This window comes from Peromyscus leucopus, chromosome 4, assembly GCF_004664715.2.
Source record: "Peromyscus leucopus breed LL Stock chromosome 4, UCI_PerLeu_2.1, whole genome shotgun sequence".
In the NCBI taxonomy this organism is placed as follows: domain Eukaryota; kingdom Metazoa; phylum Chordata; class Mammalia; order Rodentia; family Cricetidae; genus Peromyscus; species Peromyscus leucopus.
The window spans coordinates 113,273,650-113,300,822 of record NC_051066.1 but is presented as its reverse complement, the minus strand read 5'-3'; the positions used below and the strand labels follow the sequence as shown (position 1 = coordinate 113,300,822).

General features: G+C 39.7%; 1 protein-coding gene across 3 annotated transcripts in view; it reads right to left on the bottom strand.

Annotated features, from left to right (window-relative positions):
• LOC114702977 (SLX4 interacting protein) overlaps positions 1-27,173 on the bottom strand; it is a 167,319-nt gene that overhangs the window by 81,111 nt on the left and 59,035 nt on the right. The window lies entirely within an intron of this gene.

Genomic DNA, 27,173 nt, shown 5'->3' with positions numbered 1-27,173 from the left:
GGGAGAAAAGATGAGATTTTCCCAAGAGTACTGTATAGCCAATGAAGCTTATTCCCCAAGAGCACTTGAGCTTCTAACTAAAATTAATCTGTCCATAAGCATTGAATTGTTACTTGTGTTATTGCTCATTGGTGTCAGATAAAAGAGAGTAACTGGGGAAGGTACAAATTTTTCTTGAATGATTCATGTCACTATAAAAATTAATGTCATCTCAAAAATGATAACTAGATTTATCCATCCAATGTGAAGTTCCCACAAAGAATCAAAATCAACACACAGCTCCTCCTCTTCTTTTCCATTCTGGGATGCTGTTTTATTCTCTTATAACTTCAAATCATAGCAAATAGTAAAAAAGTTGGAAAACCTTTTGTTGTTGTTGTTGTTTTGAGACAAGGGCATATGTAGTCCAGATTTAAACTTACTATGTAGATAATGGTCTGGGATTTATGATCCTCCTGCCTCCAAAGTGCTGAGATTACAGGTATGCACCAGCATTCTAGGCAAAAACTTAAGTAATTTTTAAAAATTATTTTCTAAAACTGTATACTACTTTTATTAATTTAAAAAGTGAAATGCAAATTTAAAAATTAGGGCTAGCTAGATATCAGAGTGGCTAAAGGCACTTGCCACACAAATCTGATAACGTGAGTTCTATACCCAGAACTTATGTAAAGGTAAAAGAATAGATTCTATAAGTTGTCCTCTGCCACACATTGCAGCACGTGTCCCCTGAAATACATTATGTGTGCGCTTACACAAACAAGGTTTTTTCTAATCTAAAGTAAAATAAAAAATTCTACTCTTACTAATAAATGTTCAACACCCAAATTGACTAATTAATTGTATAATTACTAGGTCTGTATCTATGCATATATACATGTGGGTGTGTGCATGGGTGGGTATATGTGTACATAATTTTTAAAGGATCATGCATGACAGAGGATGACATTTCTTTTCTTCTCCCAAGAATGTACAGAAAAGACAGGATTGGGGTTATGTATAATTACAGAGGCACCAGCTGTTCCCTCTACCCTTCACTTTCCCAAATGAAAAAGCAGAATGGAATGCAAATGATGAGGAGTAATTATAATAATAGGTAACTGTAAGTGTGTGCTGGTCTTTTCCCCTTTTGCCTTCTTTTTTGAATGGCAAAGAAGTCACAGAGAAATCCTGACACTTTCTAAGTGGTAAACAACTTACCTAAGGTACATGGAGAGGCAAAGGCAGCACTGTCTGAGAAAGCCCTAACGTGATGATCTGGGGACTTACTAAATAAAGGGAGATGATGCTCTATAGGTGATTTCAAGTTAGTTGGTTCCTGATTGTATCATTAGGCAACCTGCACACTCAAAGTCAGTTCAAATACTTCAGTGGGTGAATCATGAAAATTGAGTCTTGTCTTCTGCCTTATCTTCACATAACCTCTCCGTGCCTCAGATTATGGACAGTTTCTCTTCATATTTTTGCCTCCTTATTTCTATGGTCATTCATGAACACAGACAATGTAGCCCTCATGAGAAACTGTCCTGTATGGGCACACTGACGTTATTGAGGGCCAGGATTTACATTTTATTGGCTTCTACACAGAACTTTAACAAAGGGCCTGGTTTATGGTATGATTCCCTATTAAGTGAAAGAATAAATCAACAAAATATCAATTGCTGTGTGATGATCGTGACCAGGTGAAAACATATTTTCTGATTAGGAGCAGAGACTTAACTTAAAGGGCCTCATGTTTTGGAAACTATTTTAGGGTTGGATGGTGGCTTCATTGTTTATGCCCTAATTCTAGAATGTGGGTTACCTTATTTAGAAAAGGGGTCATTATAGATATAACTAAGTTATAGGTTTTGAAGACAGCACCCTGAATTATCAAAATGGGCCCTAAATTCAATCCCAAGTGCCCTTAGAGAAGACACAGAGGAGACAGCCACACCAATGGAAAGGTGGTATAAAGATGGAGCAAACAGCTATGTTCACAAGACAACGAGACTGGCAACCAGAAGAAGTTGGAACAAGCCAAAAAAAGTAATTCTCCTCTAGAGTTGACAAAGCCTAGTCCAGCTGGCAACTTATTGCAGACTTTCAGCTTCCAGAACTGGGAAGGAACGGCTCTATCTAGTTTTCTAGCCATTTGTGGTAACTTGTTACAGTAGCCCAGGAAAGGGAGCTCGAATCTGAGGGCAGTCCCAACCCCAGGGCCCATTTCACATGGTTAGCACTTGTCAGCTGCTTCACTGTTTCTGAGGCTTCCTGTTATAATGAAAAATGTCTCCTTAAGGATATACTACTAATCTTATTTGTTAATGAATTATACTCTAGCTCACTCCAAAAAATATCAAACCATTTATAACCCGATCCCCACAATTCCCATGCATCTGCTTGAGAAAAGCTGCCTCTTATTACTTTGTTACACCTAAATTGACTAACAGCAGAGACCACATATCTGACCGACTCTCCTTCTCCATAGGACCTTCTCGCCTGAAAACATAGCTTGATGACATGTCTTTATGCAGGTAGAAAGGTTTGAGTGAGAGTCAACCAGCCTAAGAAAAAGAGAAAAAAATGCAGGGATAGCAAAGCCTGTCTCCACACTGAAACACAAAAAGACAGTATCATGGGGCAAATGAGGCTTGAAACAGACTAAGTCAAGCAGCAAGGACAAGGGCAGCAGTGGATGGTCTGTACCTCTAGACACATTCTTTCTCAGGAGATTGCTATAAGAATAAATAAAAGAATAAACTGAGAAAGACAGCATCATGCAGGAAAGAGCATCCTTCTGAAGGAGGAAGAAAGAAGTTGAGAATGACATCTGATATAACCAATCCTGAAAGCAGTGGCCCAATGTCTTCAGGCAGGTGTGTGATGATACATTCCTTGATGGGTTTGATGATTGGAGAGGGGGCTCTTTGGGAGGATTATGAAGCTCATTAGGATAACTTGAGGGAAACAGTCACAGAAACAAAAAATACCAAATGAATTAATAAATAGGAATAACTCTAAATCCCTAGGGGGGAAAACCTACTCTATTTATAGCAATAAAGAAAATATAAGAAAATGGAATTCATGGTAGAAAGTTGGAAATCACCAGTGAAAACACGTAGCTATAAAAATAAACATAAATCAACACTGTAATATAACTATGGAAGCTAGAAAGACAGGCAGCTTCTCTGTGTATAGATAGGAAAATGGAGGTTTAGGAGTACTGGATTCCCATCACAGATGTCAACAGGTTGTGTTAAAATTTGTCAAAGCAAGAAGTTATACTCTAACTAAATAAATGAAGTATTTTCTGGGGTAGATGATTTGAGGATGGAGAACAGCATAGATAGGGATCTGCTACAGTGTTTTATCTGACATATTAATACATATATATGAGAATGATAACAATAATTATGAAAAAAACACATTTACAAAGAATTAAAAGGCTGGCTACAGTAAAGAGATTTCATTTCTTTAAATTTTATCTTCAATAATGTGCCATTGACTTTTTCGTCAGACAGGATTAACACATGAAGCACAGGATCACCCTGGCTCCAAAAGACGATGAGAGCAGAGGGAAGAAACCAGATGTGGACACTAATTAAGAGGCTATTATGTTGTCCTGGCAACGAGGTAGAGTCAGCCTGAATCAAGAAATGACAAGGAGAAATGTCCAAGAAATACACAGTGAGATGGGACAGGCAATCAGACCTTTGGGACAGACTCAGCTTCTGATGTGGGTAAGCACTGTCATTAACCCCAGTTTGGAGATCTGTAAACTGAGGCTCTGAAGAGATACAAACAAGTAGCAAGTAAGTGGCTGAAGCCCAGGCCAGCTCTGTGCTGTTTTCTGCACAGACATCATTTGGCTAACTAACACTACTGCCACCCTGCACCACACTGGTCAAATAAAACTTGAAAGTAACTCACAAAAATATTAATTATTTTAAACATCAAAGACATTTTTTATATAGAGAGCAAACCGAATTTCCAATTAAACCTCTTGCCTATGACTGTTTTCTCCTCACCACTGAGTGGGCCCCTGGGAGCTCTGGTTTCTGACTTCATTGGAAGCCTGGACACAGCTGACGGAGCAATCATGGTTCTCAGAAACATGGAACTAAGGCAGGCTCGTGGTCAACAGTGTGTCCCTGCAATAGTCACTTCTCTAATATTCTAACATGCAAACCCGGACACAAAGGGCCTGCAGTAGGACCTGGAGAGATCTGGAAAGATTCCCAAAGAGAAGCAGCTGTGAGACATGCTGCACAGGGTACTCCGGCCCTGGAGTTCTGGGAGTTGTTCCCTGTAACTGCGGAACAGATTGCAAATGAATACAACTAGTCATTTAATCAAACAGCATGACCCTGGCGGCTTTCTTCCCTCCCACAGTCCTAGACCTAGTCCTACCTCAGACCTGCTGCCACTGAGAGGCCTTCCTGCTCTCTCAACACATACCAAACCAGTCTTCATGGCTTTGCTTAGTATGTGGAGCCCTAAGTATGAGTGTAGGCTCTGTACTGAAGCATGCAACCCAGCCTTCCCAGGGCTATGTCAAACAAGATGCAGACACCCACCAAATACCTACCTTCACTTATTGACCCACTTCCTAAAAGTAACACTTTAACCACTATTTCACACCCGCAAGCAGACTTAGTATCTAACAGATTAAAAAAGAACTTAATTGTAAGTGATAATGTGCCTTAGATTATAAAAGTAACTTTTAATAAGACCTCTTTTCTGTGATTTTAAAACTTAACATGCGCTTTCCTCATAAGACATCCCCAGAAGAGTCCTAAATTACATCATCTCCTGCAATAAATCAATCATTCATCCACCTATGCATCCATTCTTTCATTTATATCTGTTCATTTATTCATTCATTAATACTCACTGTGTTTGGTGCTATGCACCTTGCTAGGCTTAGGGAGGACATGAATTAACTGTCATGGTCCCTGTTTTCCATGACACAGTTTCATTTTAGAAATAAAGAATTTAATGAAAAAAGGAAATTATTTATCATATAAATAATCTCTCTATATAATCTTGTCTCACAAATCCATTTTAAAAAGCACCTGACTGCATCAGCATACAAAGGAGGGAACATTTTAGTCAATCTGGTAACTGACAAAAACAAGTAAATAAGAAGACAGTTGTTGAGGGAGCCAAGGTGGTGAATTAGAAACACCAAGCACTTTGTAGCTTCTCAGCCTTTCAGAACTGGGAGGTGAAAAACAGGTTCTGAGTGAGGTGGAAGATGGTGTGTGTGTGTGTGTGTGTGTGTGTGTGTGTGTGTGTGTGTGTGTGTGTGTGTGTGTGTGTGTGTTGGGGCAGGGCACGGGATACAACAGGACTTCAGTTTAATACTGAACAGAGACTTAGACAAGCAATCAGAACGCAGGCTGAGAGAAAACAGTGCATCAGCAGTGGGTCCATGGCAGCTTGGTAGTGCACCAGAGGGGAGAGGGAGAAAAAAGAAAGGAAAGGAGAAAGGGGACAAATCTTATAGAGAAACATGAGGAACAGAAAGGCAGTGGGGCCACAGCTGACCTGGAGCTGCATGGTGTACTGGTGTTGGAGAAGTGCTTTTTTCAACATAACAGCATGGCACCATCTTGGAAGGCACTCTGTGAAGACAGTACCTCAACTTGTTGTTCTGGGGACCTTAATTAAGTCACATTATTTCCCTTTAGTTTGGAATCATAGCAGTACTCTCAGCTACTTGGCTGGCACCTGCCTTGTGGCCTCATGTGACCCTACCCAAAAGTCAGCAAAACAAGTTCATTGAACAAATACGTGCCATGGCATTCAGGTCTGAGACACAAATGGAGTGAAACCCCCTTTGCTTTTGGATGACAGCTATCTCCAACAGCCAGCTAAGGAGCGTGCAGAGACTGAGCAGGGGTGTAGTCATGGAGTGGCGGGCCTTAGAAACCACAGTATGGAAGGTGGAAAGCACAGGACCAACCCTGGCCATTCCCCCTTGAACATTTTGCCACCCTGCCCTCTGAGAAGACTTCAAAGGAATGCCTGAGATCAAAGTGAGCAAAACACTTTAGTTCTACCTGGCCTTTAGAGGTACATCAAACTAATATGCCTGAAAAAATACTCCATCCCATAAAATTTTGGTTCCTTGCTACCCTTCACTACCAAGTGAGTAAATAAAGCTATTCCAACTAACTCTGATCCCAAAACACTCTCACTGACCAGATAGTGAAGAACACAGAAAAAAGAAAGGGGCACATATGCCCTGGCCTTTGCCTTCTTCAAGAGGTGCAGTAAACAAGAAGACAAGAAGAAACGCACATTGGCAGAGATCCTGATACAGATTCTTGCCTACAGAACCACATCAGTCGAGACAATGTTTTTAGTTGTATACTTATATACTTCTTTTTGCATTAAGATCAATCTGTTTTTCCTTTTTCACTCTTTCTCTCCTTTCATCTGTCCCTCCCTCCCCTCCTCCCCTTTCTGTGTATAAGTATATATACATACATTCATTTACATACCAATTTTCTTTTCAGTATTCTCCTTTGGTTTTTGTTAACTCTGTTTATCTCTTCTTTCAATACTCAAACTCTTTGATGTCTTTTCAAGTTTGTCTTGTAATTACAATCTTCACTTTCCACCTTTCTTACACTTTTTCTTCTGCATTTTTTAATATTCTAACTTTTCTTTTGCTTTTAATCTTCCCTATTTTTCTTATTTTGTCCTTTTAATTATTATTTAAACATTCTTTATTATTATTATTATTATTATTATTATTATTATTATTACCTCTGCCTCTACCAATCCTACCATAAGTTATAGATTTCATAGCTGGTGCTTGGTTCCCACTTGATTCTTGTATGTGGTTCACTGTTATTTGTTGCTGTCATTCTTATTTCTTTGATCCTTTTAGGCAGTACTGGGATCAAGCATGACACTTTTCCAGTACTGTGTGTCAATGCTCTACTTCTGAACTACCCTCCTAGCCTGGTTACACGTCAGCACAATTTATGCTACCCACAAAACACCCTAGCTTGAACATTAGTGAATATTTAATTCAAAATATAAGAGATTAAAAACACAAACTACCGATAAGGCTTCAAGATGTCATGGCTAGGTTGGATCTGAACACCCTATCCTGGCTATGCATCCCTGTGTTAACAGCAGAGAGAAATAACAAAAACACTACATACACAACACCTATGAGAGATCACAGCATAGGCTGTTTCCATATTCCTTCAGACCACATGCTGGTGCCAAGATTAGAGGAGTAATTACAAAGGATATACCTCATGGATTTCACTGTACAAAACACATCTGCTGATTTATTAGCTACATGCCATTCTCGTAAGACCTACAAGGGCCCTCAGGTTCCAACACAGTACAAACGATGTCAAAATACTAATGCCCCCAAAGAGATATAAAGAAGCTGCACTAAAGCTACATAAAACCCAACTGCAAAGCTATTCAACATAATTCGTTATCACAGGACATATCATCAAAAAAAGGATAGTCCCCACAAAGACTCATGTAAAACTGAAAAAAAAAATATTCATTAGAATTGATCTAAAATCTCAACATTAAAAATAAAAGAAATATGAGAAAACAGCTGATTTGACTCCTCCAGAAGCTCACAATGCTCTACCAAATGACTTCAAAGATTCAACTGCAACCCATGGAATACTGGATGCAGCAATTAAAGGAATGCCTTTTTAAAAAAAAAAAAGGTCATTGGATGTCAGGAAAATAAAAGTAACTAAATGCTTTAAAGACAGCACCAGAAACTTGTATAATTGATAAATTCATCAGACTGTGGATACAAAATTGATAAACAAAAGTCAGTAGCTTTTTCATATACCAAAACCAGCAAACCAGCTAAAGGCGGGGGCGGGGGACGGACCACAGACAGTCCTACTTTAAGAGCCTGAAAAATAAATACATAAAAACAAAATCCAAGAGTAACCCTATGCAAGCAAGTGAAAGATCTCTATAAGAAAAACTTTAAAAAAGGGGAGAAATAACTTGAAAAAGACTCTTGAAAAAATGAAAAAGATCCATGTTCATTGTGAACATGACTGTGTTACCTAAGTGATGTAAAGACTCAATGAGCTCCCTGTCAAAATCCCAAGGCATTCTCACAGCAACAGAAAGAGCGGGTTGATGCTTAATATTGAATCACAAAAGACCCCAAAGTCAGTCAATCCTGAACAAAAGGTGTAAAACTAATTTAAATAAATACTGCAGAGCTACAGTAACAAAACAGTGTGGTACTTTCTGACTCAAAAAATGATACACAGACCAACTGCACTGAAAAAAGGACACAGAAACATGTGCACACATCTACAGCCATAATCATTCACTGGAGAAAAAGAGCATCTTTAACCGATGCACTCAGAAAACTGGACATCCACATGGCACACACACAAAGAGAAAGAGAGAGAGAAAGAGAAAGAGAGAAAGAGAGAGAGAGAGAGAGAGAGAGAGAGAGAGAGGGAGAGAGGAGAAGAGAGAGAGAGAGAGAGAGAGAGAGAGAGAAGAGAGAGAGAAGAGAGAAGAGAGAAGAGAGAAGAGAAGAAAAATAAACTATCCTTTACCCTGAAAAAAAATCAATTAAAAATTGATTCACGTTTAACCTAATTCCTGAATCCCTGACATAACTAGAAGAAAACGTTGGAGAACACTTCAAAAATACTGATGCAGACAGTAAGTTTCTGAGCAGGACCCCACAAGCTCAAGAAATAACAGTGAGAACTGGCAAGTAGAACTCAATTAAATTGAAGAGTTTCTACACAGTAAAGAAGATAATTAACCTAGTAAAGAGACAGCATACATAATGGGGGAAATACGTTTGCCAGAAACTCATTCAAAAGAGAATTAATATCTAGAGTATATAATCAACTAAAAAAGTCAAACACTACAAGAACAAATACCAATCAAGAAATGGATGCATGAACAGAACTAACATATTTCAAAAGAAGAACAGTCAATAAATACAAGGAAATACAAATCAAAACTATATTGATATTAGACCATACATAGTATTAGGCAGCAAATAAGAAAAATGAAATTGTCATTCACAAGAAAATGGAGCAGAGATCATGTGAAGCAAAAGAAAATATTACTTTTCTCATGTTCTCTCATATATGGAAATGTGTATGTGTGTGTGTGTGTGCGCGCGCGCGCATGTGTGTGTGTAGGAAAGAGAAAGAGGTGAAAGTAGAAAAAGCATCTTTGGGAAGAGGAGGGGAATTGGGAAATTGAGAGAAGACAGATAATAAAGTGGGAGAATATGATCAAAGTATACCATCCTTTGTTTTATATATACATACAAATATATATATATATATACATGTATTGAAACATCACATTATAATACATTATAAATACACAGAATTTTATGCTTTTATTGAAAAAATAAATTTCATTTAATACTAATACCTGCTGGGAACTAGGTTTAAAAACTTAATCCGCCTGCCTTATCTCTAAAAATACACTATAACAAGTGGTCTTACAAACAGCATTTATATCTCTAAACTTGCTTATGTCCAACAGGTAGAAAAGTATATGCGTATGATGTGTGCATATGTGAGTGGTATTTGAAAAACATCTTTAACCTCTCTGGCATGGGTTTGTGTTACAACACTGGCTGAAGGAAGCAGGCAGTCTAATGGAGCACAGAACGAATCCAGAAATGACAATTTTATAATGTGAAATTACACTAAAAATGCTGTGTTAGGGCCCTGCTCTTAGTTTTGTTTTGTTTTGTTTTTTTCCGAGTAAACCACATGATTATTTTGAACATTCAAATTTACAAAAAAAACAGAGCACAAGTGAGAGCCATTTGTCTTTTTTTGAACACAGAACTCTCATTGTTCTTCCCAGAAACTAAAGTGTGTGTGTGTGTGTGTGTGTGTGTGTGTGTGTGTGAGAGAGAGAGAGAGAGAGAGAGAGAGAGAGAGAGAGAAGAGAATGCATGTGTATGTGTGTGGGAACATTAATCTATGGAGGTCAAACATTAACAATTGATGTCAGGATTTCTCCCACAGTCCCTTTTCACCTTATTTTTTAATTAAATAATAAATCTTAATTAATTAATAATTTTTATTTTTATTTTGAGATTATATAATTACATTTCCACTTTCCCCCTCTAATCCCTTCCATATATCCCTCCTTGCTCTTTCAAACTCATAGCCTCTTTTTTCATTAATTGTTAATTAGACATGCACATATGTATGTGTATAAGCATACACATTCCTATCTTCCCTTACTATACTCCCATTCTTAGCTTTTGGAATAGGAATATTTACTGTGTACCTCTATACATTACAAATATGCAGTAACTTCTTTAAAAATTTACTTTATAAAGGCTCACAGTTCAAGAGTTTGTCTTGAGTCTCAGATGAAACTTGGGTGTTTTGAGCTGTGCTGGGTGCTTAAAGACTATGCATATTTTTGCAGTTAGTTGAGTTGGATCCATTTTTCATTACTAGATGGACATGAAGTCCAAGGGTAGAAATCTTATGAGTTATAAGTAATGTGTTTGGTTCAAACTGACAAAGAATTGACTTCTGATAGTTCGTCTTCATTGCCAACTTCACAAAACTTAAAATCGCCTAGGAGACACACCTTTGAGCATGTCATCAGAGTATTTCCAGAGAGGTCTAACTTAAGAGAGGACCCACCCTAAATGCTGGTGGAACCACTCCATGGACTAGGCTACTAGCCACAATAAAAAGAGGACAGATGAGAAACTGAACAGTCATACTAGCATTCATCTTTCCTGATGGACAAAATATGACCAGCCTCACACTGGCCACCAGAGCCAAGAGCCACCCTTGCTGCCATATCTTCCCTACTATGGTAGACTAGACCCTCAAACATGAGTCAAAACAAACCTTTCCTCCCTTAAGTTGTGTCATGCTATGTATTTTGTCATAGCATCAGCTCAGTAACTAATACACATAGCATACGGTACTCAACAACACTACAAAACTGCATTTTTACTAGTCTGTGATATAGTACATTTCAGGCTTCTGCCAGCTCCCATAATTCCTAAACAAATCAATCACATCACCAAATAGGAACAAAAATATCTTACCTTCTAATACTACAGTTTCTCTCTTCACACAATCAGTTCTTTCTGCTGCCAAATGCAATTTCCATGTGCACACTTTACGTACCTACTTCCCTTGGCTATGACATATTGCTAATATTGCTATCAATTAAAAAACTGTATATAAAAAGAGAAGCAGCCTCCAAACAAGGTATGAATGGTAAGGACAGCCCTTGAGCCTCAGTGGCTGTATTTGGAGATGTAGAACTACTTGGTCCTTTATACTATGACTTCTTGCTTCTTGCTAAGTAACTCTCATCTTGATAAAACTGCCATTCTGAAAAGTGACGTGTTCTCCACTTAGCACTTAAATTTGTGTTCAGAAGGCTTGAACAGGAAAAGAAAATAAGATCTTAGGTAAAGTGCTTCACCAGTGTAAGCATCAGCTTCCTCGGGGTATATAATGCAAATGATCCCTGGTAGAAGCCTTCTGTAGGGCAGGGACGAGGGGAAGCCAAAGCAGACAGAGGGGCTTCTGTAAGTCAGCAACAGAGGGCAGCCATTCTGAAATGAACTACAAGAAAGACAGGAGTCCAGGAGAGAAGCCTCTCAACAAACATAGAGGGTCAAAGGAGAAAACTAAATAGAAAGATTATCTGCTGGGGGCAGGCACTAACAAGAAGGAAATGCAATCAGAATCTCTGCTCGGCTCAGCCATCATTAATTTTATATATATCACTCTCATAATAATGAAAGGCCAGTAGAGCTTTATATAAAATGTGTCAAAATTAAATATACTGAATCCTAATTAATGTTGAAGAAACTGCTGCTCAGGCAGCAATTTCTTATATATGACAACCAATGCAAAACTGGCGAAGTAACAAACTGGTAAGTTAGGCTATCGACACTACAAACACTTATGCTTCAATGCATACCATCAAGAAAGCAAAGAAACAGAAAGATGAAAATCTCCCTCCTAAATGGAACCTTGGAAAGCTGATTTCATGGAACCAGAGACTAGAACATCATTTACCAAAGGGCAGGGGGTGGATGGAGGAAGGGATGAGGGACAGTTGACTCATGAGTGCTAGGATGGACAACAAGAAGTTTTAACATTCAGTCTGTTGCAAGAAGGATGAGAATTGTCAATATAAGGATAATCCTATTTCAAACAGCCAAAAGCAAGATTTTATTATAAATCATTGAGGTAATAGATGTATTAGCCCTGATTTAAACATTAACTAGTGTATAGCATGTAACGGCACAGCATTCTATTACTTTATACAGTTTCTATATTTCATATATCAGGTAAAAAATGAATTTAAAAATAAAAAAATAATCAGATTGAAGATAGGGCTTCTCTTCCAGAGGACCAAAGTTCAAATTCCAGGACCCATGTCAGGCAGCTCACAACTGCCTGTACCTCCAACACCAGGGGATCTGACACCTTTTTCTGGCCTCCCCCAAAATCTGTATTCATATACACATAATTAAAAATAAAATATTTTTTAAAAAGGAAATGATCCACAAAATGGAAGAAAATATTTACCAATCAAATATATGACCAGAGTATACAAAGGACCTTTAAAAGTCAACAAATAAGAGATAAATAACCTAATTTTATTTATTTATTTATTTATTTATTTATTTATTTATTTATTTATTTATTTATTTTTGGTTTTTCGAGACAGGGTTTCTCTGCATAGCTTTGCGCCTTTCCTGGAACTCACTTGGTAGCGCAGGCTGGCCTCAAACTCACAGAGATCCGCCTGGCTCTGCCTCCCGAGTGCTGGGATTAAAGGTGTGCGCCACCACCGCCCGGCAAATAACCTAATTTTAAAACAGGCATAAAAGTTCAACAGGCATTTCTCTGAAGAATTAACCAATGTCCAGTAAGTACCAAAACATCACCACTATCAAAAAATAAAAATTAAAAACATGACATACTGTGTCATATCACCAAGATGTAAACAAGAACGACAAAAAAAAAAAAAAAAAAAAAAAAAAAAAAAAAAAAAAAAAAAAAAAAAAACCCGAACTTTGGAGAAATTAGAATCCTCATATTTTCCCTGCTAGTAAGAATGTAAAACAGTTTGGCCACTATAAAAACAGTTCAACATTTTAAATCCTCAAAAAGCTAAACAGAGTCACCACATGACTTGGGAATTCTATCTCCAGGTTATATGCACAAGACAGATGAAAACTAGGGAAGTGAAAATTTGTAAAATGTTCAGGGCAGCATTAGCCACAATACTCCTAACATGGAAACAACCCAAGTTCCCACTGTGAATACATAAAAGGTAGTATATCCATGTAAGTAATACTATTTGACCACACAGAGGAATGAATACTGATAGGAACTACAGTATGGACAGACCTTGAAGACACATTGCCAAGTGAAAGAAACCACACAGAAGATCTTCTATCATTTCGTTTACATGAACTTTTCAAATTAGCAAACTTAGAGACAAAGTGTAGATGAATTAGGAATGGTGGCTAGGATGAGAGGAGGAATGGGTATGGACCTTCTTTTGCAGATGATAAAAATGGCCTAAAATCAGGTTGTGGTGATGGATGAACAGCCCCGTGAACATACTGAAAGCTAGTGAGCTGTGTACTTTATATGGAAAAGGTATATGGCATATTTATATCACAATAAAACTGTTTTCAGAGGACTGTAAGATGAAGTTCTTACCCTGATATAAATAGCTGTAAAATTTTATCCCACAGTACACTTACCAGGTATATTTTATCATATAGTTATTATACTTAATACAGTATTTCTGTTTTTAAAAGATCTCCAATACATTGATTTTATTGCACTGAACCCACATAAGAAAATATTTTTAAAATGTTATTAAAATGTCATATAGGGGGACTCTAAAAAGAAGAACTAATTAAAAATTTGCAAATTTTAATATAGGATCCACAATGATTAAGTGTTCAGGGTTTGTAATATCTGTAATAATGCCTAATCACTTCTTCCTAACTATAATGTTACGTTCACTGTCTTCAGTACTATTAAGTACAATTAGATACTACATTATTTGTGTAAATAAAGCTAAATAAAGTGGACTTTGGGGGTATTACCAGAAAAAAAAAAAAAGAAAATATAACAAGCAGGAAAAGGCATAAAACCGCACATAGTACACCATCTTTTTACGGCCAGGGCCAATCCTCTGCAACAGAGGCAACATAGTCTTTACTGGAAAAGCTTCAGTGCTGTTGAGAGAATGTGTCAAGTGTGTCAAGATGAATTTCCAGGAGAAAAGCAACAATGTCGATTTAATTAACTTTTTCCTAAGATTCTTAGCAAGCATGCCTTATTACTTGAATATTTATTTTTCTAACAGAACTCTTAATTGTTAAAGTATTCATTCTTGTTTTGTGTCTTAGTCACTGTTCTATTGCTGGAAGAAATTCTATTACCAAGGCAACTCTTATAAAAGGAAACATTTAATTGGGGGCTCGCTTACAGTTTCAGAGGTTTAGTCCATTATCATCGTGGCGAGGAGCATGGCAGCATGCAGGCAGGGCGCTGGAGAAGTAGCTGGAAGCTACATCCTCATTAGTAGGCAAAGAGAGAGACTAGACCTGGCACAGGCTTTTGAAACCTCAAAGCCCACCCACCCCCATCCCCACCCCGTGACACACTTCTTCAAACAAGGCCATATCCACTCCAACAAGGCCACACCTCCTAATCCTTATAATCCTCTCAAACAGTTCCACTGCATGGTGACCAAGTATTCAAATATATGAGCCTATGAGGGCTTTATCCAAACTACCATAGTTTGCTTTTTACCTTGAAAACATAACCTTTACCTTAAAAACAAAATTTTCCTCTTTAAGACATTTGAACACAATCTCTTCTCTTGTAGAAGCTGAATTGGTAATGACCTGGAAAAGTAGGAAGACTTGCTTAGGATTATACTGATTATATGCTGATAAAGCCCTGTCTAGGAGTACCAGTCTGCTTACTTGTCAGCATCTTCAGAGGCAGCAGTCTCTGTTAGCAGGGATCAAGCACTTCCTTAATACTACCTAAACTTACTCCTCACATCTACTCCATGAAACAGGCCAATATTACCTGCCCCAATCTCTTGATGACAAATGGAAGGACTGCATGGTTAACAAATAGCCCTACAGTCAAGAAGCTCAGAAGTGAGCTAGTTCTTACAAGCCTGTCCATCCACCCGCCACCAGAAAAGGAATTTCAAACCAACAGACTATGCCCACTTCCATAAAGCAAGCATATTTCCTCTTTTAATAAATGTTGGCATTTACATTGATAACACACTGGAAAACTCACTCACACATCATCTTTATTAGAATGCCCTGCTCACCCTCAGACTTGCATAGAGCTCTGGCCTCTGCAGTTTCCAAGTTTGAATCTGGTCCTTCCATGTGTATCTCTGCATTTCAAGGAATGATGTCTCAATACATGCTGTAACATGGATACCACATCACCCTGGTCCTTGACCATGCTGTGATTCACAAGCATAGCTTCCAGCGCCAGAGGGCAGGTATTACAGAGACCCAGAAACAGATAATGGCATAAAGTTGAAAGACTGACTTAAAATCATTCACAAATTCTGAAGCTTTTTCAAACACAAAAACCCGATCACTTAAAATGATCTGAATGGACAAACAGCTCCTTTCAAGCTCTTTCAAACACCTCAAGCTCTCAGTTAGCAGCTGCCTACACGATAATCCTGACCTGAAAATAAGTACATCAACTACTGAATAGACTGAAGTGAAAAAAAAAAGGGGGTGGGGTGGGGGAAGGTTTCTCCGAGTATCAACGCCATATTTGGACCCTGAGATGTAAAACACAGACCAAATTACGGGCCACTTTAGAACAAAGCTGTAACTATCCACACATTTTTCATTCTGCTAAAAGGAAAGATGAATGAAAGCCAGGGGAGATAACTAAAGCCACTTTGAGATTTTCTTTGCTAATACCAGTAAATTCCTTCTTAGAAAGCAAGGCTTTTTTGTTTTTCTTTTTAGGACACTCACTGTCATTAGATGCTTGCATCACTGCTGTCCTTAAATGGAGTGAGCTGCTTGTTGCTGAAACTATCTTGATGAAGAAGGTCAGAGAGGAACAGACCTATTTATTATAAAGCATCCTGGAAGGGACATGTGCAAACAAAGCCACTCTTCAAAGGCAGAATGCCCTCCTGGGTGCAGCCAATGTGCAGTAACTTCTCCAACAGGCCCCAGAGCCAGCTCCTAAGCCTTACATGAAAACTAGCCTTCTTTTGGGGTCATACCTTCGCTTTGCCCAGTAATGCTAATGACTTGGTTTATCTATGACAGTCAACAGCCTGCTATTTTCTCTGAACTCGAAAACTAAACTTCCCTCAAAGAATAAAACCTGGCCCAGTATTTACAATTTGTGTGTGTTAATCATGTTAAAGCAATACTAGACCAGATACTGTGGCCTAGTACACTAGGGCAGACAAAAACAACATCAAGAATCAAGACAGAGATGATTACATAGCAAAATCAATGCAAAGCCTTTGTTTTCTCGAAAATACCAGTTTTATAACAGTATTCTAATACCTACCATGTAAACCATACTTCTGGTGATATATGCAATTTTTTAAGTTTTCAACTAAAAAAGTATTTAAATTTTAAAATTATCACCAATGTACAGTGCTAGTGAGCTGATGGACTAGGCTTATGTCATGAATTTTATCCAGAAGACATCATTTCCTTGCAAATGCTTGAAAAATATCGGTTTCCTAAGTCCTTGATGTATTCACGTTGTAACTCCAAGTGTTTTGACTGGATTATGTTTGGAGCAAGGAGCCAACCCTACTTGAAATAGGCCAAACAAAGTAAAACTGGTTATTGCACTAATGGACTCATCCTTGTTTTAACTACTACTTTCTGAGTTTCAGAGAGCAACTGCATTGCTTCAAATGCACACCTGTTTCACCGGAGAAGAACTCTGGAAAACATTCAACTTAGAAATAAATGTGAATTCAATTTAACACAAAACACATTGTCCTTCAAAATTTTGCCTTCAATACTGCATGTTCTATTTTCTATAATACTTCAAAAAGGACCAAATTCAAACAGTTCACATTCCCAATCAAAGAACAAGGTCCTGAAGCCAGAGACCTGTGTTCCAAGAGTGGTTTAGCTGCCAACCCTACTCATGACTGCTTAGCCTGACACGCAGCAGATACACCAGAGCCCTGTGACGCTTCTCAACTCAAAAAGTATTAGACTGCAAAGAAATGTTCAGTGCTAGGTCAATGATCATCATAGTTTTACTGTCTCTTTCGACACAGAAACGACTTGAAGGAGATGCTACTTATTTGCCGGCTTATGAACCTCCAGTCCCTGAAAGCTGTTTCCAAGAATGTCTCTCAATTTGATGCAAGTTAACTTGACATGAAGAAACACGCTTTTCTTTTCTTTTTTTTTTTTTAAACCACATTAAGGCTCCCATGTGGCCCATTAAAAGTGTTTGGGATTATTAGTACAGTTATTAAATGTTTAATGCATTATGCAGAGGGGGATCTTGCCGTGCTCCGAGAAGTTGAACTTCGTCTGTTCGGACTGGAATGCTCAAACATGAAAGCTAACTGTTTGCAGATTTTTGCACTTGGTGCCCTAACATCAGTTAAAATGTGGAGTACAAGAGGAAAGAATTTAGCCAAGAGCTTAACAGAACAGAGAAAGAAGTTGGGGCAAGAGTCAGGCAAACAGGAAACATCCTCTCACTTGTCCTGGTGCCAGAATGAACTCAGACAGTTGTCCTGGGGCAATGCTCAGAATCTGGGAAAACATACCAGCTAGAATGTACCTTGAAGGATATACGCTGAAGAGCTGGGCTGGGAGAGCTACCCACTCATTCCACTTCCAGGAGAAGGAGTTTGTAACCAAAGCTCCGGGCACCTTTCTCTGAGTGAGGAGTTGGCAAGAGCTCTAAATGACTGTCCTCACTGTGGCTAGGGTCACGGCTTTGGAAACCATACAAAAAAATACCACCCACAAATAATCAGAGCCATGGAAATTATTTTTAAAGATTTCCTTTTGGCACAGGTTTATCTAACACAGGCAACTCCCAATGGAAATTAGATACAAGCTGGTATTCTCTTTAAATCACTGAGCTAGAAAGATGAGAAAGCAATAAGAGTCCTGAATTAGTGTGGGCTGCTCTCCCTGCACTGGCCTCATTAGAAGGCACAGGTATCCCAGGAAAATGTGTGCCTCAATGGACAGGCAGATGTATGCTGAACACAGATTTCTTCACTCTGCGGCAGAGGGTTGGTGGGTGGGAAGACCGGGTGCTCCCGTCTTCCACGTCCTGTAGCCTCGTCAGCAAACCTCTGAGCTAACCAGAGCCTACACCCACACCTTAAGCCCTGTGATCCCTTAAATCTGTGGATGATAGACACACCTGACATATTCATGCTCCTCTTGGGCCTTGAAGCTCAATTCAACCAAAAGGCCTTCGACTTTGTTATTCCTTTGCTTCCACAGAAAGGTCCCACCTAACAGCCACCCTCTGTGATGTTTATGTCTAAGAGGGGTATGGAAGAAGGCAGTAGCAATCACCTCTGCCACTTCAACCTGTCTTCTAGTTGCATGTGACTAAGTTGTTAAATCCAATGACTTTATAATAATTGAAGGTAGGCTGTAGAGACAGACAGTCCTGAACTACAACCAAATCTAATTGCTTTGATTGCCTAGGTAAATTTCATGTGATAAAACATATAAAGCCCTTCATATAAAGGGCATTTATACATATATAAACCATATAAAGTCCACAGCAGGGACTACCAAAAAGATGAACGATGGACACTGTGGGAGGTCTTTGTTCTCCCTCCCTGAATTTCTTCTTCTACTGTTGGGTTCTCTTATAAATTATCTATTGAAAGGTCACCTGAAACAGCAGCCCTGACTGTCACAATGAGCCAGAGTTTCTAGTTCATCTTTGTCTCATTAAGAACTTTCAAGTATTATAAGAATACAGCGATAATACATTCATTTTCTGAGCAACACAGTTTTGGAATGGAAAAGGTGTGTAATTATTAAATAATCATGCATAAACAAAAAAGACTGTCCTACTTAGTACCCTTTTGTAAAATTTTCATTATCAATAATAACACTACTAAGAAAAAACTACGGTCCAGGTCATAACCCTGCTCTTGCCTGTTTGTGCAAATAAAATCTTATTAGAACACAGGCATGCTAAAATTTTTTGCATCCTATTTATGTTTGGTTTCATGGAATAATTGCAGGATTGAAGGATTTTGTTGTCCTTGTTTATTTTGGTTTTTCTAGGGATTTGTTGTTGTTGGTGGTGTTTTATCTTGAGAGACAGGATCTTTATACAAAGTCCAGGCTAGTCTCACAGTCCTCCTAATATATGCAAAGACTATACAACCTGCTTTATCTGAAAACATTTGCTAGCCCCTGAGGAAGTTTGCTCAAGTAATCTAGAAACAATCTTCCATTCTTAGAGTCTCAGATTTGTCCATCATTCTCCAACAAAAAAGAAAAGAAAAAAAGGGGAGGGTTTACTTCTATTGATAAGCATAAATTTTCACTTTTCGACAATTTCATATTTAAAATGAAACTAAAATTTACCAAAGTATAGCTTCCCCAAGGGCACCACATTTTCTGTCAAGTGAGAAAGGATCCAAAAAGGAAGGAAAAGCTGGGTGCAATGTTTAGAGCACGTGTGTGGAGTCTCCGGAAGAACTCAACTATTTAGATAGGAGAAGAAAAAGACCAAACTGGGAAAGACAAACTGTGGTTGCAGCACGCAGCAAAGCTGTCACATGAGGAGCATGAGTCAGCACCTCAGTGACTTGGTGCTGACTCTGCAGGCCACCTACCTACCAGCAGACCTCCACCTGCTCTATGGAGAGCTGGACAAGTAACTCCTTCCCAACAGTGAGGGGACAGGCATTATGAGAAAGCCACTTTCCAGGTGCCACTTGTATTAATCACTGACACCGTGGCTATGAAAGAGCAGGTGAACACAACCTGACAAATTTAAAATAGCTTAAGGAGCCAGATGTGGTGACTCAGTCCACAATCTTAACACTGGGAAGGCTGATCGCCAAGACTTCAAGGCCAGTCTGAGCTACAGAGTGAGACCTTATCTAAAAAACCAAGACCAACACCAAACAACAGCTCAATGTAGGTTTCAGGGAAGCAGATGTCAGTTCAGTATAAAACCTCACCTTCCTTCCACCTGGTCACCAGGTATATGAGTCAGCTTTCCATTGCTGTGACCAAGTCTCCGAGATAAATCAAGTGAAAGGGGAAACGTTTGTTTGGACTCACAATTCCACTGGATTCATTCCACATACATTTGACCCAGTTGGTTTGGTCATGTTTGATAAGGCAGGACATCAGGAAGCCCATGGAAGAGCAAGTCTACTCACTTCCTGGTGCTCAGGAAGGTAGGGGTGTGGGGTGGACACCAGGGGGAGTGAGAGCTTGTGTTCATAATAACAGTCCCTGCTCTAGAAACCATTAAGATGTCAATCCACAAATGGATTCATCTAGTCAGGAGGTAGGATCATCTGATCCAGTCACCTCTAAGGACTGCTACAATGAGTACCAAACCTTCACCATGGGTTTCTGAGAAACATTTAAGATCCAAACAGAACAGCAGATGAGCACATGTAGTTCAACACCTCAGATGCATGTTTATTCCCACCAATATCCCCAGAGGCTTTATGACCCTGTGGCTGGAAGGAGGCAGAAGAGACTGAAAGAGTCTGACACGTTCCGGTGTTTTGTTTTTATTTGTTCCTCAGAGACTCTGATTAAGAAAGTTGTATCACAGAGAAATAAGATAAAGCAGATTAAATAGATCTTTCCAGACTGTGGAAACAACGAATTGCAAACATTTTAAGTTTTGAAGACTCATCAGCAACTCAAAACAGTAAGAAAACAAACTGGTTCCCTTTTGTCAGCAAGATAAACAAAGGGACAAGAACATGGCATAATTCCAGAGTTGTGTGATGAGTGCACCTGGGAAGCAGCCAGAGGTTCTGCTTCAAACAACAGACACAGTGGTTTTGGATGACAGGATCCTGCCGAGGTACACTGTGCCCAATTCAAGCTGGGTCCATTCATGCTGGCCCATTAATAATTTGCCTGGTGCCCGAGGAGCTCCCTCTCACTGTAGCCTGCCTTATCATCAGGAGGGCTAGGCAAGCTCTAACAGGTAGGCTCTGTGCTGACACTGGCAGGCAAGGAAGACAGTCACTGCATAATGGGGCTGAAGCCTGAGCTACAGCAATCTAGCTCGAAAGATAAATATGACCACAATATGTAGTTCTCATGGCTCATGGTATTTTAAGGGGATGAGGGTCATTAGTTCAAAGTCTAAATATAAATCAAGAGTCTGTCCCCTCTCTCAGCCGGAGAGAGGAGAAAACATGGGCTTACTGTGGCAAATAGCTAGGACACTAAAAAGCCACTGAGGTTGTGAGTGCAATAAATGGATAAATGTACATTGTTCTTGTTGCTTTCTTACTGTGATAAACATCATAAGCAAAAGCACAATGGGGAGGAAAGGGTTTACTTCAGCTTACACTTACAGGTCACAACCCATCACTGAGGGAAGTCAGGGCAGGAACTCAAGGCATGAGCGTGGAGCAGAAACCATGGTGGAGGGCTGCGTACTGGCTTACCCCTTGGCTCACTCCTTAGCTCACCTTTTTATGCAGCCCAGGCCTACTTGCCTTGGGCTGCTGCTATGCACAGTGGCTAGGTCTGCTCACAACAATCTTCAAATCAAGACAATCACAAGCCAACTGAGATTCCCTCTTCCCAAGTGACTCTAGGTTTACATCAAGTTAACAACAACAACAAAAGACTATAAATGGACTACTAATGAATTATCGATATGAAATGGCTTTTCACATACATATTGAATCCCGGATGCTATCCAGTTCAAGACCTCACCTGTATTAAAAAGATGCGCTTTCCAGTACATAACAAAAAGTTCTTGGCATGGTGTTTCAATTAGTCTAATGGTGAATTCTCACTTTTGCAGATAAGAACATTAAGACTCAAAAAATGTCACTTAGCCAAGGTCTCATACCTAAAGAGCCAAAAAAAATGAGAACACACCCTGCCAACTCAATGCTTTTTGATCACCTTACTAGACAACTTTCAAGTGCTGCAACCCTCAGCCAGAGGGATGGGGTGGGGGTGGGGGGAGTAAAGTGGGAAAGTAAAGGATTCATTTTTCCTCAGACATCCATTCCTCATGCCATCTTCACATCCAGCCATGACGAGATCAAATCCCAGTTCATACAATGACTTGCTGAGAGGGAGCGAGTGTGACAGCATCAGGGAGGAGGACAGCGGAGGGATGAAGGAGATGCATCAGGGTGGGAGGACAGTGGAGGGATGAAGGAGATGCATCAGGGTGGGAGGACAGCGGAGGGATGAAGGAGATGCATCAGGGTGGGAGGACAGCGGAGGGGTGAAGGAGATGCATCAGGGTGGGAGGACAGCGGAGGGATGAAGGAGATGCATCAGGGTGGGAGGATAGCAGAGGGATGAAGGAGATGCATCAGGGTGGGAGGACAGCGGAGGGATGAAGGAGATGCATCAGGGTGGGAGGACAGCGGAGGGATGAAGGAGATGCATCAGGGTGGGAGGACAGCGGAGGGATGAAGGAGAGGGCTAGGAGGAAGCAGCACCTCGGGTGCATGTGGAGGACTGCAGCATGAAGAGAGAGAGGATGAGTCCCCAGGCTCCTATCTGAAAGCAGACATAGGAATATACAACCTCAGTGTTAGCAGTGGCTCTGACGGGAGGAAAAAGAGGATACACGATGAAACAAAGGAGCTTGGATGCTTCAGGAGCAAGTGATGCCTCTGCCCCCCTAACATACCGAACCACTCCATTCTCAGTACCACCAAAGTGCTGCACTGACCTGCGGTGATATTTTATCTGTGTACCCCAATAAAGTTTATCAGAGGATGGAAAAGCCAGCCACTATAGTAAGCACAGAAGTCAGGCAATGGTAGCACACGCCTTTAATCCTATCACTGGGAAGGCAGAGATCTGGCTGGATCTCTATGAGTTCAAGGCCACAACACTGGGAACAGTGCCAGGTATGGTGGTACATACCTTTAATCCCAGCACTAACCATAAAGGTCTGGAAGTGTGTACAGACAGACAGGAAGTGACAGAGCTGGGCAGGAAGAAGTGATGTAGCTGGGCAGAGAGAGGAAATGAGTTGGCAGAACAGAAAGGCATATAGGTGTGGGTATACAGGAAGTAGGTCTCTTTTTGGAAGCTGCAGAGTTGGTGAGGTGAGGTTAGCTGTGGCTTTTCCTATTCCTCTGATCTCTCAGGTTTTAACCCTGATATCTAGCTCTACGTTTTTTATTTAATAAGACCTTCAAAGATTCGTGTTGCACTGACCCCTCCCAATACTTCCCCTGCCTCTTATCAGCAGTTTCTAGAGAAAAAAAAAAAAAAAAAAAAAAAAAGGACAGGAGGGCACCAGAGTACAAAGTTCTAGAGATTTCTCAAGCCCAGTTCCATATCTGTCTTCTCTGCCCATTCATCTTCTGCCACTTCCAAGATCTCTACTGTGCATCCTAGCAACAGACAGTTGCTGTGCAGCAATACTCCCGAGGCCAATGCTCTTCATGAGTGTGTGAGCTGCGTGCAGGTTCCACAGAAGGTGGACCGATGATCTGGGCTTTGACCCACCAGGTTTAGGTATAAATTCCAATTCAACCAGTGCTAGGTGAGTTACAGTGGCCTCCTCAGGAAAATATCGATAATGGTTCTAATCTTTATATCATGTAGCTATAGCAAAGAGTCAAGAAGGTGCAGCTGCTAGAACCAGTACTTTCCAGCACAGAATGGACAGACAGCAACTGCAACTGTCTCTGCTCTTTTCTTCTCACTTATTACTGGTGAGGTGGCCTGGCTAGGCATGACACAGGGTACAATCTTCTCCTTCCCGCTCGGTACTTTTGTTAACTTTCTTTCTTCCAGAGACTTCAAATGGATGCCAGACAAACTGTATGAGGACAAAGATTATGTTTCAAGTACTCACTGGCTTGTAGCAACAATCATTTACTCTTTTGAAAAGGAAATAGAATATTTACTTAATTAGAATATTTACTTAATTATACTGCATTTCTTACTTTTTACACATGCCTGATTTAGATAATGTTTCAAAATTAGGGTAAAAACAGCCAGTATCCTTGTCAATAATTTCATTATAAATAATTCTGTATATATAATTTTGTTCTACATGAGTCAAATGAAATTCTATTTAATTTTACTCTATTAATATAGTCATGTCAAAATTTACTCATTAGTTCAATGACTTTTACTCCACTATCTCCAATTTTTAATTATTATTAATAATACTCAAATGAACATCTTTCAGTAAAAACATCTGTTCAATCACTGGAAGGTTCAGATACTTTTAAAAAAGATTTGCTTTTAAATCTATTTTATGTGTATGGGTATAACAGGCCCACAGCAAGGCTGCCTCTAACCCTGGGAAAGCAATGAAGAATGGTAATTTGAAACCTTTAATGTTGGGACTTGGAGAGATGGCTCAGTTGTTAAGAGCACTGGCTGTTCTTCCAGCAGCCCTGAGTTCAATTCCCAATACTGTCTATAACTGCAGTCCCATGGGATCCCATGCCCTCTTCTGGTATGCAGACATGCATGCAGACAAAACATCCAAATATATAAAATAAATAAATCTTTAAAAAAACTTTAATGTTTATGTAGATACAGGTGTGATTATGGCTTAAAGGAGAGTGTGTATCTCTAGTTCTTAAATGTATACATAGAGAAAACTAAATTTTAGCGCTGGAAAAGTGGCTCAGCAGGTAATAGCACTTACTTTGCATGCCTGACAACCTGTGCTCAATCTAAGTCCCACAGTGGAAGAAGAGAGCCAACTCTTGGAAGTTGTCTTTTGGCCTTCGCAGTGCCCTGGCACATACACACTTGCACTCACACACATATATACATATACAAAGAGTAATAACAAATAAAATTTTTAAGATGAAACAAAGGTTTTAAAAACTAGAAGCAAATATCCCAAAATGCTAACTACTACATAACCTGGATAGTTAATACAAAGGTATTGGCATGGTACTCTTCGGATTTTGCTATTGTATTTTCCAAATATCTGAAAAGATAACAGACTCATGTCTCCCCAGTCATACCACCAAATCCTGTCAAACAGTACAATCATGTCTACTTTTTGATACATGCATCCCACTACTAGAATTGTATAGTGAAAGAAGCAGGTTGATGTCTGTCTACCTGCAGCATTTGTATGCATGTTCAGCTTATCCTGCATGGTTTTCTCCTCTGACATCTTGTGAGAAGACCGAGTAGAAGACAGCATCACTCTATGAGTGGTTTCACCCAGAGCAGAGCCCCACCCCTACATCACAACTTCACTAGCATGATCCTTCTTTTTCTCCCACCTCATTTTCTCTCCCTTTCCACCCTTAGGACCTTTGGTCTTACGGTTCCTCTGCCTGGAACACCAGATTGTTCATATAATAAGCTCCTGGTAACTTCTGGGTGTCAGTTCAAATTATCATGACCACATCAGAAGTCTTCCTGAACATCCTCAACCACACAACTCAAGAGCTTTTCAAGCTGATTTACTCATCTGGGAGAATCCCCTACTTAGCTTCCCTTACCTCCAATCCACCCAATTTGTCTCCTCACTTTTCAAACACACTGGTCTCCTACAGGTTTAGAACCAAGGAGATGGTGTGGAGCTAACTCTCCCACCTCTTCAGGTCCTCTCAGTGAGTTCCTACTGGTTGTCCTACTTAACTTCTCCTGAGATCTCCTGCCCTCTCTCTCTCTCTCAATAGTAGCTGTGTGAGGTGAGAGAGCTGGTAAATACGACTGATAATCAAAGCATCTCATTGAGTACTGAACATACAGAATGTTATTTGTTAATTGTGCCTTTATAAACTGGATAAATAAAAACAGAATCAAAACCAATCAGCTTCCCCTATGCCACTCTTGATACAGTTCACCTGCTTTACTTTTCTTGCTAGGCAAGACTTGCCACCTACCAGCTTCCATCATCAGAGCTTTTGTTTTGGTTACTGCTCATAGCCTATCTCCTTACTCCAGTGTGAGTCCCATTAAGGGAAGAAATGTATGCTTTGTTCACCAACCTGAGGGTCTTAACAGTGTCTCAGGAAACATTTGATATGGAATAGACCCACTTCCTAGCAATTGCCAGTGTCCTCTGGCTTGCTTCCCTGAATGCTAATTTACTACCTGTTTTCCTCCAGTTGACCAGAGAGTGGGAACAAGCAAGAAGAGAAAACTGCCCATTTAATCCACATGCTCAGCAGGTAGTAACAAATCCAACACATCTCGGGATGTGTGCCACAGATACCTCAAAGACCCCACAGGGCTCGGTCTGATGTGGGGCCAAGAAGGAGCACCACAGCACTTGAACTCTCTGTTTCCTTGTGATTCTCTGACAGAATATTAGTCATCTGTAAAAGAATCCCTATTTACCTAGCATAATTACAATGCTAAGAAAATGTATTTCATTTATTTTGTATTCCACGTTTGGAAGTCTGCTTCAGACTGTAATTGCAGCCTAAATCCCAGTAGTAAACAAACCAGCTTGCATTTTATATGTTACCATGAGGCTCTCTCTCCAGGTTTGCTCTTCAGAGCCAAGGAAATGTTGACACAGTTGCACACCAAGTTTCAACATGCTGATCATGTTAAAATAGTGCACAAGAAATATTTTTCCACTTTATAAAAAGCCAGACTGTTTACATGCTTAAGTGGCCAGAGACTTTGCTATCTGTGTGTGGTCCTGAAGTTTCAATATCATAACCCTGAGTACAAAGTGAGGCAGCATGCAACACACTTGGCTATGAAGTTCCACAATCAAACTGGGAATCAAGATGTTACCACAGAACTCACAAACAGGCAGGTTTAAAGTGGGTGGGGGTGGAGGATGCCTTCTTTATTTTAATACAGTTTGGGAGAAAAAATAATTGAAAAATCTTGGTTATATGTATGTGAACTTGTGTAGCAATGCATATTATTAAGTAGAGAAACAAGAAGGAGAGAGAGAACAGGAAAGGCTGACAAGGTTTTCAACCTATAG